This window comes from Myripristis murdjan, chromosome 17 (genome assembly GCF_902150065.1).
Source record: "Myripristis murdjan chromosome 17, fMyrMur1.1, whole genome shotgun sequence".
Lineage (NCBI taxonomy): Eukaryota > Metazoa > Chordata > Actinopteri > Holocentriformes > Holocentridae > Myripristis > Myripristis murdjan.
This window is the reverse complement of record NC_043996.1, coordinates 7,131,439-7,149,991: the sequence shown is the minus strand read 5'-3', so window position 1 is coordinate 7,149,991 and position 18,553 is coordinate 7,131,439.

Here is an 18,553-nt window from a genome sequence, read left to right as displayed (position 1 = left end):
ATAAAGTGCAATTGGTCTTCCCAGGTTCATCACATACAAAGGATAACACCTAATGTGCTGTCTTTTCATATGTTATTGTGGGGATCACTATTGCACACATAGTGCCAATGGCTAGGTGTTGGTTCCCTTTGTCCAAGATGTGATTTTGTGCCAATGCTTATGGGTCCTGTTCCCTTTGTCCGAGTTGTAACTTTCCAACCAACATCTGTGGCACTTAAACATCACATGTCAGTTGTCTCTGTCCAAAATGAGCCATCATACCACTGAGGCAAGAAGAAAGTCAAAGTAAAAGATTGCCAAGTTATATCTTCCCTTTTCTCTGGCCTATTCCTCAGTCATTTTTCTCTACCCTTGCATTACATATTTTCCAGTCAAGTTATGTGCTCCAACTTCATGAGATGGCATAAAGCTATTGACCCAGATAGAGACAGCACTGATAGAGCACTTATAAAGTAAATGGACTGCATTTCTATAGGGTTTTCCTACTCTACTGACTACTCAAAGCACTTCATAATGTTTGCCTCACATTCACCCATTCACATACACATTCACACACTGACGGCAGAGGCTACTGTGCAAGGTGCCAATCTGCCCATCAGGAGCAGTTAGGGGCTCAGTGTCTTGCTCAAGGACATTTCGACACACTCTCTGGAGGAGCTGGCAATCGATCCAGGAACCTTCGGATTACCAGATGGCCGTGCTACGTCCTAAGCCATGCTGCCCTCTAGTAAATTTCATCATCCAGGTGTTTATATTCACTTTCTCAGTGGGTTTGCCATTTATTACAGTCACAGGCCGGAGGATGGTTCCTCTTCAGTCCACCTGCTTCTCATTTTTCTCCTTTGTCTTCCTTGTGTTGAGCTGCACTGACGACTGATTACTCCATTTGATAAAACACATACTAGCCTCAGTTAAAGCTTTGACTTTTTTTAAATAAGCTGATGCAAAAAATAGTGAATATAGTTCATTTCCATTAAAAACTTCATTGCCATGTGACCATTAAAACTCCTAAACATGGCTACACTGATATTCTCTGACAGTGACCAGGCTGATTGCAATAATCTAATATTGATGTCTTGTTTTGCCAACTTATGACTCAGGCAGTAGTTTCTGACTTTTTTCATTCTACTTGTTTGCAAAGCTGTTTTAATTATTGTGTGTGGGGAAGGAGAGATGCAAACTGTTTATCAGTCAGATGCTTGGATTATCAGAGGTCATCTCAGGAGGCTGGGTGGTGGTGAAGGGGGTGGAGGGGGGGCAGTATACAATGACAGGACATGCAGATACTTTTATCAGCCACACAGGGGCAGTATAACATCACACAGAGTGCCATACTTATCTTGGGAGATCACTGAGATTGATGATTGATACCATAGCAGAACAAGGGAACACCACATTACTTAAATTCTGACTGCAGTACTGGCATTACAAAATACACAAACCTAAAGTATAATATTATTTATTGGACCACCTAGACACAGATTTGAAAGGACAAAGACAGCACATTTTGAGAGTAGGAAAGCAAATGCCCCTTTAAGCATTCTGAAATGGGAGGTGAAACTGAATAAAGATGAAATGAATCAAATCCTTTGACAAGTTGAGAGAAATAATGAACCCTTCTAATTTTCTGGACTTTGGCAAAACAATCCAAATGTACTTAACTGTGATCACATTAGTAAAATTTAATAACCAAGTGCATCATATTAGTGATTAAAATTTAGAAAAGGCAATCAATTGTCTGCAACAGATTAAATTGACAGTATCTGTGCTTTAGACTGGTCAACCTGCGGGCCGTTAGCTTCGGTCCTGTATTTATATGGTATGTTCGCATTTTTAAACATTTTATAAATGTCCCATAGACTCAAAACTAACTGAGCCTAGGGGTACGAGAGCAGGCCTGAGATATGAGACACATTCGTGCTGGAAAGAGCGTCCACTGCAGAAATATTGTCTAGATTGTTTTCTTGGAGCCATTTTGTCCAATATTTATTTTCTTCCTTTTGATGCCATGTAGCATGAAATGAAATGTACTGTGTATGAGCGTAGTGCTGTGGTTGGTGTGGGGCTACAGTGGTTTCTTCTAGCCTAAAACCATGAAAAAAACCTATCAAATACCTGACCTGCGGCAGAATAATGCCACCATTATTGTTTTAGTGATTGCCTCGGGCCTTATCTATTCCTCAATACCACATACATACACTTGCAGACTGAGATTAGCTGTAACTTCTAAGCAATATTTAGAGGAAACTAAAATAGCATAGAATGCATACACTTTCAGTGTCTTACATGATTTGAATATTCGCTATGCAGGAAAAAAAATAATGATAATTTGGATTTTGGAGTTAAAAAACACCTTTGATTCTGAATTTTCTGGAAATTGTGTGAAGAAAACCTGGAAATGCTTATAGGTTCCAAGGTAGACTTTCTTGAAATCTTCACCTCCCTATTGACCCCGATACACATTCTCATTTGCAGATGAGACTGATAGCCTTCAAAGTGTCTAACCTTTTGTTTAACATTTCGTTCACCTTAGCCTGTTTGTCAACTTGCCCATTAGGTGCTTAAAAAATGGACACCATGTAATCCCTGTGACCCTGGTAGATCATTCACTTCTAGTGCTTCATGAAGCTTTAGTACTTGCTGCATCGCGTTTTAATGGGAAATTAGTCATATCAAAATTGTTATTGATATTTGTGGTACAGTCTGGCATCCATGAAAGACAGAAACGTGAATATGCTTTATGTTGCTTTATTCACTGTGACTGCTACACATCACTGAAAGTAAATTTATCATAAAAACATGCCTCATGCATCGCCACATAATAATTTCAGCAGTATCAGTGATCTGGCATCACTACCAACATATTTACATTATGCTCCTGATAGTGACAACAGCCAGTTTGTATAAGCTGCACTCACTTTCAGGTGGATTGGATTTGTTTTGGCTTTTTTTGTTATGTATTTATCTGAGAAATTTTGGACCCAGTTTAGCTGATTAGTACATTTGCTTCCAGATGACTTAGTTTAAAATTTTTCTGGTTCATTAATATCCGTTTCACCTGAGGTCTTTTTCCTACTTGAGGATGGCTACACCCTTGCTGTTCACTGAAGGTTTATATTTAAAGATGTGAATCAGCATTGTTCTAGTTTGACTTTGAGCAAGGTGGTGCAACCATTATGTGTCAGTATTTTTTCTCCCTGCTGCTCATATTAATGAGCACACATGTGTTCTTTTGTAACTATCCATGCAAGAAAATAGCACAAAAAGACCTCTGAGCCACTTATTTGGATTATTCTTCTGTTCCCTGGTCCTCTACCCTCCCCAGAACCCTTGGTTGCCATCCTGAAATTTGGGGTTCTCAGACCTTCCTCCCACAGTAGCAGTTTGATAAAACTGACATGAAACATGACATGAAAAATAATGTACTATTTTTAACTACCAGGAACTAGTTTCTCTGTTTCCATAGGGATGAAAAATGATGTGCAAGGGGATACTGTGCACAGCTCAAAGTCATGAGATGGATACATACCTTTGGTTTACCTACTCACCAGTGATAAATGATTTATGTAACTGGAATCAAAAGGAATACGGAAAACAATCCATTTTTCAGAAGGTGGTCACTGACAGAGAGGGTCATTCTCAACACTATCGGATCATTTTCAGCCATGGGGATTTGAACAGCACCAACCAAGGGAAAACAATAGACCCACCAACAGACTTTGCATTGTCTACAGGTGATGTTGGTATCCTCAGGAATCCACTGAGCAACACTGTGTTGCTAAGGCTATGAGAGTGATCGTGTTGTGGGAAATTAGTCTCCATGGAATTTTGATTCAATGCCACTCATTATATCAATGAAAAAACTGCGCTAACCATTTGTACAACATCCAATGCTCTGTGACCTGTAGCCTAAAAATGGCTATTTTGTGTGGGGAAATTTTTTAAAACCGTGTTCACGTTGCAGTAAATGGGGGGAAATTGTAATTACACAGATATCCTGGCAAATCTGTAAATTAGGCAACTCAGCAGTGATTATAAACCTACATCTGCATAATCTGCATAATCACCAACTCTGCAATGAATGTGCATAACTGGTTATTATGCAGATTCCTCAGCTAGACAGGAAATCTGGGAGGCGTTCCCACATTTCCCAAAGAAATGGTTAATGTGGGCAGAAGATGCTGCAGTGCCACACAGGCAGTGAGTTTGCACATGCATGGGTGAATAATCCCAGGTCTCATGCAGCTATATATAACCTATAAAATCAATCCTGCATCAATTCCTTCCCCTACATACCGTAACCATGAGTTTAAACTACAGGAACAAGATCTGTCATTTATTCATATATGGCATTATTCTCAATCTTCTAACAATCTGCATATGAACACGAGCCCTCCATTTAATAAGTTCACTTGTCGAACCCCAGGCTAACATGATTGGGACCATTGGGATTTTGGGGATTTTTTGGATCTTGCTGGTCTAGCTAAAATTATTGCCTAGCTGTAGAAGTCATTAACTTTTTGATTCATTTTACAAAACAGGATTATTTTCTTATGGAGACAGGTTACGCTCTTTGTTGTATGGGTTTCCATGTTTCCTTAGGGCAACTATGATGCATTCATGTGCTACTCTTAAATGGGAAAAAAGTAGACTAACTAGTACCATAACTTGTTCATGCAGGTTGCCAAATGCATTTGTCCTCTGGGATTCATCCTCTGACCACATAGCACATGACTGTAATCTGCTGAGTCTGAGTATCATCAGAGCTCCAGCACATAAACACATTTGACTTTTCAAGTTTAACTTTTGGTACAGTCCATGTGATTTTTTTACTAAAGAAACAAGGGCGGAAAGTTAACTTTGCTTTGGTTGCCAGTTTACTGACGTAACCAAGTTTGTTTACCCAGAGTTCAGAGAAACCTGGTATTTTCAGTTTCAAGACGTAAGGTCAGTTACCACGGTAACCAACACTCCGAAGCTAACCTGCTTGGTAGCAGGTGGTTTACTTGAACAAGTTTTTTGGTTCTAAAATCTATTGAGCCTGCAGCATTTTATCAGGGGAACAGATGTCAAGGACAAGGCGTGCACTTTTTTAAAGATTTTATTTTATTTTTTTGGCAGTCCATCAACACTGAAGTCCACATTATTATGCATCCATCTAATATGCTCTGCTGTCTCTCCTAAAGGAGGACGGGACAGTTGGGACAGGTTCTGATACCACACAAGCTGGACTAATCCTCTGCAACATATTGCATTAAGCAGCCCTCCACCCGCCACTGCAGCTCTGCCTCAGTGCTACACACAATCAAACAGAATCAAAATATATCTCGCCAGTCTGAACTATGTCCTTAGATTTTTAACATTCTTTAAGTAGTGAAGTAAATGATTTCAGCATGGACAATGCTTGAAGCAAACAAACAAGACTCCACTGGTGAGGAACTGGAACCCCAGCCAAAACCAAGAAACAACTTTTTCTGTCATCACTGGCTGCATGTGAAAGCACACTAAGGTTACAGTCTCTGAACACTGTGCATCCTCTGATGTGAATGGAAAAGGTGGACATGCAGATATGAATGCAGCCCTAGAAATACACTCTCTTTGAAAGGACACTCTCTTAAGAGCTATAGGACTGAGCGGTTGCTCTTGTCCTTGAATATTGAATATATTATTTTATTTTGGCATTGTCTGTGGCTTAGTGCTGTACCTCGATAACATCCCATATTTGAATTCATCTTTTACTATTGAGCAACAGGTTACTGTGCTGCCCATTGTTATAGCATTAGAATTTTTATTGGATATTGGATATTGGATTTAGCTTTCCCTTTGAGTATTGATGGTTTTTAATCATCAAACAATCAATTAAATAATCCTTTATTAATGACCACACAACTGAGGTTGGTGGAATTTGCTTTGGGCACAGCATGGTAAGTAAGCTCAATTCAACAGTGTCAGTAACATTAAACACAAACAATTATATCTGCCTGTGCTAAACGTCACATAAGACATAATGAGTGGCACAACAGACTGTATTTTTGGGGGGTCAGTTTTACCCTATTCAGTGTTTAACGTCTCTAAATACATGAGTTACATCATTTTCTGCTTCATATTTCATGGCTTTTCCTGATTTAACTACTGGGTAAACATAAAATGTAGATAAATAAAACATGATGATATGTTTTCAATGTCCTCGACACATTTTCTATGCACTGCTTTTCATTGGTGTCAATTTGACCCCAGGCTGTTTCAGCTGTATAAAATATACAAGAAATATACACAACCAATGTACACAACCAATCAACATTTTACACACATTGGTTTTAGTTGTTTTGGATTACACTGAGGAAATATAACATGCCATTTATAATCTTAGAAAACTTGCCTCTGCTTTAAAGCTCTCACCTAACAGAACCACAGCTGTAGTAGTGTGAGAACCACTGATAGTTAATGTGATATTTGGGAGGGAATAACATAATTCCTACAAGAACTTTGATGTATAAGGAGGGTTATGTTTTATTTAAAGGGCTATTTACGTAGTCAACAAGACACCTAAACTACATGACACAGAAACCTGGGTAAAATTTTTATTATGATCATCCCCTGGAGACTTAAATAACTGGTGTCAAATCGACCCCAACTGATAAAAAATTTGAGTAAATTTGAAGGTAACAGGAGATCCTCTGTTCGGTCCCCCACAGGAAGCTCTGGATCCAGTGGAATATGCAGGGATCAATATTCATGTTCAACAGCTTATTGAAGAGAATGACTAGCTTTATTGTACTGTAGGCCAAGCTGAAGTGGATGAGCAGGATGTACACTGCAAAAACTCAAAATCTTACCAAGATTATTTGTCTTATTTCAAGTCAAAAATGTCTTATTACTAGTCAAAATATCTCATTACACTTAAAAAAAGACATGAGCACCTCAGAAGTAACTTGTTTTTAGACAATTGTCTCTTGTTTCAAGTGAAAATTTGCTTGAAACAAGTGAAAATTTGCTTGTTTCATTGGCAAAATTTATTTCTTGTTTCTAGCTAATTTTCACTTATTTCAAGTGAATTTTCACTTTTTCCACTGGCAAATTTTGCCAATGAAACAAGCAAATTTTCACTTGTTTCAAGTGAATTTTCATTTGAAACAAGTGAAAATTGTCTAAAAACAATTTACTTCTGAGTTGATCATGTCTTATTTTAAGTGTAATGAGATATTTTGACTAGAAATAAGACATTTTTGACTTGAAATAAGACAAATAATCTTGGTAAGATTTTGCGTTTTTGCAGTGTAGTGTGGGTGTTGGTTGACTCCAAGTGGAGGGCTAAGTTAACAGCATCCTTATCAGAGCTGCTGGTACACACACTGGTAGGTATCCATCAGAGAAGTGGTGGTGGATTTCAAATAGGAGAGGATGATGCGCTCAAACGACTTCATGACAGCAGATGTTGGGGCGACCAGTCTGAAGTTGTTGAGGTGGGAGATCTTGGATGATTTTGGCACAGAGATTATGGTTGAGTCCTTGAAGCACTGTGGTACTGCACAGTGGTGGAGTCCAGATGGACTGATCCTGTCTAGAGCCTACTACATATAGGCTAAATTTCAGAAAAAAAAACACATTTTAATGGATTTCAAAGTCCTCATATTCTGCTTATCCATTAAGAATTAAGTATATTTCACCACATTTCCATGGAGATCGTGCCTGTTTATGACACTGGACTTGTGCCAATCATAAAATATATTATATAATCTTTTTTCTTTTTTTTTTTTTTTTTAAGGTTTGGATCATTGCCTCTAAAGTACACTAGCTCTTCTAGCTCTTATACTCATCTCGGTTTGGTTTTTAATCAAAATATGTGCTTTACAGAGCAAATTAAAGCACTGGCAGAGTCAGCAGGAAGAGCACAAGGGTCTGTAATGAATAAAATGAAATTGTGTCTGACCTTCGCTTTTCAACCTTCACTAAACTTTATGATTGAATGGTAGGCCCAGTTTCATTTTATGCTGCAGGAGTGGGGGGTTTTGCCAATAGTAAGGCCATCCAGAGCTGAACCATGAGGTGCCTTCTTGGGGTGCATAAATTTATTGCTCAGCGAGCTCACCGAAAAGATGTTTAACTGGGATCGAGCACACCGTTGTCCTTGGTCGAGACAAGCCGCTGCCTCTCTTTCTGATTTGAATTTTATTCTTGGGAATAAGTGGCAGTGCAATATAATTACAGTCAAAGAAAAAACTATGGATGGAGGCCATTTGTAAGAAACTGTTGGGAAAGTTCTTAAATAAGCATGGAGTCACCAAAGTCAAAGCAGTTGGTTTTATTTCTCTTGCAGCAAGGAGACAAGTCAGTACAGTAGTACAGAGTTACCTGAAGAAAAAGTTGAGCATGTGAGTCTTTATGTACATGATTGTTGTTATTGTTGCCCAGTCATACATGTCATTGTTGCTATGGAGACTCACCTGGGAGGGAAGTAAGATAAGCAGGGTGCATTGCAAGATGCTACAGTTGCATTCTGTGTTGAGAGTGAACATGAACAACAAGAAGATACATGAGAATACTATGTTTGGACATTGTGCACTGACACTCTGTTCTTTCTTACTTAGTACAGGATAAGCAGCACATTTTTCTAACAAAAACCAAAGCTTAGAAGATACATGCAAATCAATGACGATTACTATAGAGAACCACCTATAAAAACAGATTTGCAGAGGAGGCAGAGGTCCCTGCCCAGATCTCAGTAACTCTGGCAAGTGAGGTAAGCAGATATAAAGGTTTATTCCCGAGGAGCAACATTTATGTTTTTTTTTTTGTTGTTTTGTTTTTTCTTGGTATTGTCAAGAATGAATTCCATTTTGTATTCCATTGCCTTTTCAACAGCGATTTGAAGAATTATTAATTTGAGAGGATCAGATAAATCCTGCTTTGTTTTGGTTGTCCATAGCTGATGTGTTGAGTTGGCTTTTTAATATGGAGATTTTTATTTTGGGAACATTTATAAGAGATGCTTGACAGCTAAGACAGAGAACACTGTATTGATCATAACAGGTTATTTATTTTATGCCCTGTAAACTGAATGCTCTGTAATGTTCTCCTTTTGAATCTGTGGAGCTGTGCGTTATGATTTGTCATGTGGCCATCCTGGTTATTACTCTTTAGTCTTGCAAGCTGGGCATCACAGGTGCAGGACACTTCAATAAAATCATTACGTACTCACTTATTATAGTGTGTCTGCCATAGACTAATTTACACTGAATTTATTGTCACTCAGCATTTTTATCTCCTTTACAATATGCCACTCTTAACGGATATCAAATTTATTTAGTTTTGCTGTGATATTTGAATTGTAAACCTCTAAAATTTAGGATTCTTGTAGGTGTTTCTCCTTAGGGAATTGAAGATATATTCATACATAACCTCAAGATTTTGCTCTTTATTTTTAAATCATCATGCTCTTAATCTAAAATGTATGGTTGTGGATGTGTGTATGATTAAATATGAATATCATGTAGGAGAGGGGATGATTGATTGTTTTTGACCACCACCCCAAGCTTTCCTTCGGTCCCCCCCTCACCTCCCTCCTCTCACCCCAGCTTCTGACCACCGCCGCGCGTCTACGCATGTCTCCTCCTCCGTATCCAAACAGCCCTACAACCAGCCCTCTCTCCTTTCTAGAAACAAGGTAAAAACCTTTCATCTGCATGCCGAAAACCTCCGAAAGAGTCATTTTCCATCCATCGGCCGCCTCTCCCATTCTTCACCTTTCCCATTTTCTCTGATTTGTGGATGCCTGGAACCTTCGGTCCGTCACCAGTGGCATTTTACTGTACCACACCTGTCTGAGGCGCCGCATTTGGCTCATCACCTCTGTCTTGACTGGGGAATCGCAGATATTGATCTCGTATCATCATATCACTCCCGAGATCACATGCAAATCAACAATCGGTGTGATGCCATCGCTTATAAACTGAGGGCAAACACAGAGCAGCGCTGCCGGGGGGTCTCAGTGAGGGATGGTTGCGGCATGCTCTCACAACAAAAGGATGAGCGACACATTCATTCACTCCTTCGCTGAACACGTGTGGCTGTGCAGACGTCCAAATGTGCATGTCGCGTGTTGCGTCTTTTCCCTGGAGCGGATTACAGGCTGCTCACCACTTCAACACCCCAGTAATGACAAACCACCATAATCATTCCTGTCATATTTCGTTAGGGGCTTTACGGCGTGTCTGTGGCACCCACTCAAGGTGGGTTTAGTGCAACCTGATCATACTTAATTGCATTTGTACTTGTCATCTTGTTGGTTATGGCATCCCTATAATCCTACAGTGATCCAATAAGGACTTTAGAGTTTTTCTGGCTTATTTGACTTCTATGCTCATACCGATTCACAGGAATGCCCAGGGCAGTTGCATTGCTTTTTAAGATGTACAAATTATCAGCTGTTAATTGGACTCATGTGCCTGCTCACAAGACAAAAGGCTTCCACTAATATCCTATGATAGGAACAGCCTCTAGCGATGGTGAACCTCCTCCCCGCATTCCGAGTAACCAACCAAACCAAGGTAGTGAGTGACTCGAACAGGTTGTGTACTGACAGATCCCTCATAGGCTGCTCTGCGCCCCCCACCCAGCACACACACACACACACACACACACACACACACACACACACACACACACACACACACACACACACACACACACACACACACACACACACACACACACACACACAATCAGGGGAGGAGCCACTTATTAGAAAGAAGATTATTTTTGAGTTGTGAAAGGAGGGGCTTCGTCTTGAGGAGGAGGCGGCGCTGGCCCATCTGTGACCAAAGATGAGGGAAGACCAAGGTGATGCAACCTCCAACAACCTATTAGGCTACTGACTTGAAAAAAGAAAGACCAATAATAATAGTAAATTTAAAATAAATAAATAAATAAATAACAAATCCAGGCCCCAGTTGAGGACGAGACCGAACCTCCACGGTAAGAAGAAGCTCCGAAACAGAGAATCATAGCGTTTTTTCTCATTTTTGTCTATTTTCTGTTTTATTATTAAATAACAGGAAGGAAACAACACAGGCTGCCAAATGTAGGATATGGTAGCCCACAAGGTAGGGCTTTATTATACTTGTATTTAGAACTTGTGTCCTTTTACATTGGCAAGTATCTTCTAAAAGTTGAATGAAACTGTATGACTCACTGTTCGATTGTCCTTTACAAGAACTGATAAGCCCTGTTGCATTGGCTCGACAACACTGACAGACCTTAATGCGCATAGCCTAGGTGGCAGAGATCCCCTCTGACAATCATTTCCTAATAAAACAGTTATGAATGTGGCAGAGTGAAGAGCAGGGGCAGCGATGCATGTTGCACTATTTAATCCCAGTTGGGGGAAACACGTGGCAGTGGTCGTGGTCTAGGCGTTGTTGTGAGTCTCCTTGGTTAGGGGGCGGGGGGTGGGGGCATAGGGGGTGAAAAGTCCCTTGTATGGACTTGACTTTAAACCATCATGAAATGCTCCAGTTGACTCTTACATGTTAAGTATGTGATAGTGGAACAGTTAGTTGATATTTTCTAACAAATGACAATACAGGCAATAAAAAAAAATCTGTACTGTAGTATTCTTATAATGTTCCCATATGTACTTGAAGTGTATTCAGTGGTGGTAATATATAATGAATATTACATATGCAGGCTGAACTTAGTAAAATCTTACTAAAACTTAGTAATATTCCTATAAGTAGTGTGCCTGTTAACCTTATTGAACATTTACATAAAATCTATGGTTTCACTATGTCATCATGGCGTTAGTTGTTTGTGATTTTTCAATAGTGCCTCAGTATCGTTTTCATCACTTTACAAAGGGAATCAAATTGTTGTTAGTGTTGCAGCAGTATCTCTACAACTTAACCTTGCCCTAAAGCTTAAAAGTAGGCTATGTCAATAGAAGCCTTGAATGCATGAATGGGAGCAACCCCCGACCCCTTCCACGCCCCCATCCCCCGTACCACCACATCCTCCACACACAGCGAGGCCTTTCTTCACTAGCAGTCCTACAGAGTCCACTGCTGGCCCACCTCTTGCCGGGCTCTGGGTGACACACTTTCAGTGGAGGTGAAAAGGACAGGGACACCCGTTATCAGAGCAGCTCTGTGTCTCCAAAGCATTTTGTCAGCTGTACAGCAGATACTGCACTGGGACAGAAAGTCAAGACACCAAAGCAAATTGTACATGCACTTATTTTGTTTTGACTGATAGCTTGTCTTTTCATCTTGTACCTTGATTACATCACATATTTGAGCTTTGCATCTGCTACTGAGAAAGAGGCCCTCATCCATGCATGCACACATCCATCCATTTACTTAGCCAAAATGATGGTTTAGTATTAGTATAATTACCATAGTAAATAAGTAGGTCAATTAAAATGTACTCGAAATGAAAGTTACTAAAATTTTCTTTATAAAATAGAACATTTTTGATCTTTTCCAATCAGTTCAATAAGCAGGAGGGGTCTGAATTCAAACTATATTCTGTTAACTGGAAACAAATGGAAATGAAATAGAAAATGAAGCCCATAAACAAAGCAAAGTGAGATAATTCAGCTAATAGGGAGCGTACAAAATAGGTACTCTGCAATGAATGTGATTTATAAAGGATGCCAGCAAAAGCAATTAAGTGAAAGTGACATCCCTGACTTATATTAATACTCAATAAAGTACTCAAAAACTGCTCAATTACAGTAGAGTGGTCAGTGTCACGGAGTCAGTGTAATTATTTATGCAACACAAAGGGGCTACCTTTTTCAGAAAAGTTGTTCTGTTGTGCCTTCGTAGTTTCACAGGTGGAAGATTCTGCCAGTAACATTTTATTAACAATGATAGCTTTTGATAATAAAAAGTGATAATAAGCTCATCTCACAAGATGTAACACAGCCAGCCAGTTGCACTTGGTTTTGTTGTCTGCACTGACAGAACAAAAATAATACTTAAGGTGTAGGAAAAAGAATATTACACATATACTATCACTCAGTATAAAATAGGCTTTAACATGGAATTATTTTGAAGCTGCTGATTTGATTTTTGGTGTCTGAAACTGCTGCTGGAGAGTAAAACAGCCAGCAAAAGTCAATTTTGCTAAAGGTTAATCTAAAGCCGTGTAATGACTTTGACATTTCTACACTAAATACACTCAAAAAAGTAGGCCTTTCTGGCCAAACTGCAAGTGTGAGTGCACTGTTTCTACATGCAAAAAAAGTTAATCATATACCCAACCCTGTTATAACACTAGCCTTATCCTCAGTGTAAACATGACCTCGACCATAACATGACCTTAAATGTATACAAAAATAATAATGTCTCATCCCTTTTGAAGTTATAACAACTCGGGAAACTCATCACATGTCATGAAATCTATAACATCAATTTCCTTCAGAAAAAGCTTTATTGCATTTTTATACAGCATCTAAACTATATCAATCAATGGCTGTATTCTGGCACAGAAGAGCAATGCATCAAGAAAAGTCACATCTCAAAAAAAAAAAAAAAGAGGATGTAAAGATGTATTTTAGTCTCACTTGCTTTCTCTTATCATGACAAGGTCATCAAGGGAGCCACATGTCGGCCTTCCTGTCACGTGGCTGGTTAGCTCAAGATGTACAGCAGGAAGTACATGACACATGAGCCTCTGTGCACACTCTGGCAACATGACACAGTCTAGTTGTAGCTGTAGGACTAGATACATGCAGGTAAAGTGAGATCAGATGAGCAGCTGCGGGTACATGCTCACTTTTTTCATTCTGGTCGAAATCAGTCCAGTTGAAGAGTTCTGGTCAGCTGTTGACATGGGATGTTAACTAATACAGTCTGGTGTTGACAGGTGCCGATGTATTTAACACAAATTACTTATACATCATTCATTCTTCTTCTATGGCCACCTTTTAGCACCAACCCATTCAGTAATATCCCGTTGGCAGGAGTTTGATCAGCTCCCTAAAGATGGATACTCATTGTCCATTCAGCGCAGCAGTTGTCATTCTTGCATTGCTTTCATCAAACAGCAGCTTTCTAATTACCCAGGCAGCCAAAGTTAACATGTTAATCCATATGATTAATATGAGGACTTTAATGCATTAGTAAAAATGAATGCCAATCAACGCAGTGTTGAACTTTAACCCACTTTTACCCTTAATCCCATGCAGCATCACATACTATGATGCAAGCGCATGTTGTGACCTGCTGTGAAGGTTTAGTCAGTGTGGCTGAAAGACCTAATTTAGGGACGGACTGCACTCTTGTTTTTCCTGCTTTTTCCACTTGTGATTTGTCTTATACGTGAATAATCGGGTACATTTGTCCTCATAGCAGGGAAAGAAGTTTATACAGATATAGTGACCCCTCATATGTTTGGACACTACATTAGCACCAAGCTGGTGAATACCACATCAGAAAAAAAAAAAAAAAAGTGTTAAGACAACCTGTGGCCCACTGGATGAAAGCTCTTTCTTACAGTTCTGTGCTGCCTGGTTCTAACACCAGAAATGAGGGGATGGACTGACATCAAGACGTAGAGCAGGCTCAGAAAGAACACACACAGAAAGTAATCAGGTTACATCATTTACAAAGTATAAATTTTCCTCGGATCAGTTTATGAAATGGTTCACACTACCCATCTGCAACCGACTGAAATTGCAATCTGTTTGCTTATTCTGATTGAGGTGTTTACATGGAACATTTTTATTCTGTTTGGGCTTTAAACTGATTATAATTGGAATATTATGCTCCATGTAAATGTAGCTAGGTGTAGGTATAGTGCTGTAGTGCTGGAAAATGATCTAATGTTCATAACAGAAATGACACAGGTTTGGGAAGACATTGCAAGGAGTTCTTGATTTTAGAACTAAATTTATGTTTTTGTTTGATTTGATTGTCACAGAAGAAAGAGAGGCTGACATGGACCAAAGGGCTCATGCTGGTCTGCCCACTGGACTGTGTGCTCGACCGGTCGATTGGTGCCGTGGTGCTGACATACAGCTGAAGTAGTTATTCTTAGCTTCCTCTTCAAATTATTTTTTTTGTCAACAGAGCAGCAAAGAAAGATGGTTTCAAACTTGTAAGTAACAATGGGTTAGAGTTATGGACACAACTGCATTTTGCAGTGTAACCAGTTATGTGGACTTGCATTGTGTCAAAAGCTGCCTTCATGTTCCTGGTCAGATTTGACAGTTACCTGATTTCAGACTTGCAGCATAAAGGGGAGGTCTGATTCCCTCCATCAGTGATTAAAAGAAACACAGTTGGCACTGCTAGACTTCTGCTTGAGAAACCTTATGACTGATGTGCATTAAGAGTGAATAAGGAGCTTTGATACACAAAAGCAGTTGGTGCATGCAGATGTTATGCAGCTGCGATTGGGATGACTTTGTTGTGTTCCTTTATTTAGAAAAGCTTGTGACAACAAGATCACTTTTAAGGGAATGAGCACTAAAAATAATACTAAAAAACACACATAGAATATCAAATTTGGAATCACACTGCAATCACTTAGAAGTAGTGACAAGTGAGTACAGATGTGCAACACATCATAAGTAACTGACGTCACTTTAAATTAAATCTCAAGTGAGCAGTGATATTTATTTGGAAAATGCATGTCGCCTCACATCTCATCCTTGCATCCTCTCACGTCCTACATGGGACTTATGCACGCGGAGAGAGAAGCATCCAGCTGCAGACTCAGAGAAGCCAAGCCCCTGATGTGCCAAGCCTTTGGTGTGCCAGAAGTAGAAAGAAAAGGCTAATGAAACCCTGTATGTGGGGGAAAAAAAAAAAAAAAAAAAAAAAAAAAAAAGCTGAGAAGCAACTTGCATTTAGGATTTATCATGATTTTACACATCTTGTCCATTTCAAATGACTGTTGACTGGTACATTTTTTTTTAGAGTGAAATTGGCTAGCAGCTAATTCAGCTGTTCAACCCGAGCTATGGCGTCATATACATCTTGGATTATGGCACAGAAGTAATAAAAACTTGATAGTTTTGATAGTTAGAACAGTCTATGCTCAAATCCACCCGTGCAGAAGTATAAACACTTGTAGCATAGCTATAACAACACATTGATGCAGAGTATCAAGACTCTACAGTTAGAGTTAAAGCCAGGGTTTGCCAGCCACTTCACTGTGCTTTTACCAACTAAAGTACAGTGTTCTTTGTTTAGTTAGCTTTGAATGTTGGATATAAATGCTGTTCTGTCTTGTAAAGATGTTAGCATGATATACTGGTCTTCAGATGGTGCGGTCACAAAACTCACCCGTCTACACGACACTACCTTCTGTCACGACTGTTTCCTGTCCATCTGGTATGTGACTCCAGTGACCATGTCTATATAGAAGAATGACACGCAGATTGGGTGAAATTTTAAGGGTTTTTTTTCTCCAGAAAAGCCACTGAAAGTGTTTTTTTTTCTTTCAGTAACAAAGTGGTAATGATGTGGATCATCAGAGATCTGATCACAGAGGCCAGTAGAGGAACAGGTAGCGCTCAGGTGCAGATGTCTAAAGGTCAGATTAACAGACATGAGATTTTGATTAGCCTTGTGCTAACCTAGAACATACGTCATAAGTCTCAAACTGAAGCAATAAGCTACAATAAAGATTAATCGTTACTGACCCTTCTCTTGTTAAGCTCTTATTTGAGATTAGTTCTTCATATGAACCTTTGAAAGTCAGTGACTCTGAGTCACCCTCTTGTCCTGAATAAACCCGTTAACACAATGAAGCTTTTCATTTTGATGCCTGTAAATTAGTTTTTCACTTCAATTCTGAAACATGCTAAATCAATAAAACATATTATTACCATTACTGGAGAAAAATGCTGATTCCAGTAGAATCAGTTAGAATAAGTAGTGCTTACCACTTGAAATGTGCCTCTCTCTCTCTCTCTCTCTCTCTCTCTCTCTCTCTCTCTCTCTCTCTCTCTCTCTCTCTCTCTCTCTCAAACAAGTAAAAGGCCTTTCTGGTCAGCTTACGTCTATTTTGTGATTTTGTTTTCGATAAATGGTGAAAGTTTGACTTTGGTGTCGCACCTTGTGGCACCTGGCTTTCTGACAAAAACACTGCTTAAGATTCAGATCTATCAGCATGGCATATCAGTGGTTGTGTGTAACCCTCATAGCACTTAGCTGTTTAGTGTCATTTATGTTTTATCTGTGTTTCAGCTGTTCATCAATGAGCTTCCAGGTATATAGCCGGCATCATGGTTCTAAATGTGATTGTGAAAAGTGATTTGGCCAAACAAAATAATATTAGAAGTGAAATGTTGAATGTACTGAATCTGTTTTTCCACAAGCCCCATCAGACCAACATATAGCCCGTGTAATCCTAACGAAGACTCTTAAATGGATTGTAGGTGTTCAGTCATAGATGATCTCTGATTCCGAATGGACACCCAGAATCTTTTCTTGTACTGCAAGTTCAAAGTTCAGTGAAAATGCATCAAAATTCAGAATGGAAGAAATCAGATGTTTGTTTGTTTTTTTTTCCTTCCCGGTTGGAGCTGTTGGATGATGGGAATTCAGACAAATTAACATCTCTGTAGACATGCCTTTGCAAGGTGGGGCTGTCATATAATGTCTAGGGTAAAAGAGGTCAGCGTAGCCCTCAGTTCATCGTTACACTGCAGCTTTGTCTCTAATGAATTCATGAAAGTTTCGAGACTGAATTCCAAGCCTCAACATAAGTAAATTCACATGCACACAGGAAACCTGATTATTGTGAGTAACCAGGTCATGGCAGCAAACCGTGTAGCATATTTACATGTGTTACCTTACTGTGATTACTGAAAATCCCTGTACACATGCACTCCCCAATAATCACCCCCCCTTCCACTGCTGACTTTCCCTGGGCTGTAGACTGGTGCCTCAGCCAGTTTACAGCCAGTTTACAGCCAGCAAAGAGCAGCCATCAGCCAACCTCTTCTGTTTTTCATTTCTTATATTTTCAACAGACAACACTGAGATAAGATTAATAAGCATTCTTCAGCGACCGTTTAAAGTGTGTAGTTTTATACTCCCAGGCATCATACAGTGTGTGGTTATTGTGTTTATTGTGTCAGTTTCACACATGTGCACAAGGAAGAAGCCATTTAGAAATCAGCATGGTACAATGATCAGGTTTCTCCAGGAGAAATCTAGCTGATGTAAGTCGATTTCTCTTAATCCCTTACCCCAATTATGGAAATCGGCTCTCTCGTTTACATGGCACTTAAGACATCGGCTATCTGCTGCCTGAGGGCAAAAAACCTGATTATTAAGCGGCATGTAAAGGCTGTAATTGAGACCTCCTTCTAAACATTGACTGGATCCAACAGAGTTTTACCATTGCTGTTCTCTTCCACAAATTTTCATTCATGCATGTTATAGAGTCGGCTGAGGCGTCATCCTGTGAGGGTTCTCATTTTCTGAACTTTGTTAAACTGTCACCGAACAGCAGCGATGGCCAATCAGGTTGGGTTGGAGGGATCAGGGCCATGTCTGTGCAGCACACAGTCAGAAAAGCCATGTTTGATAGTGTG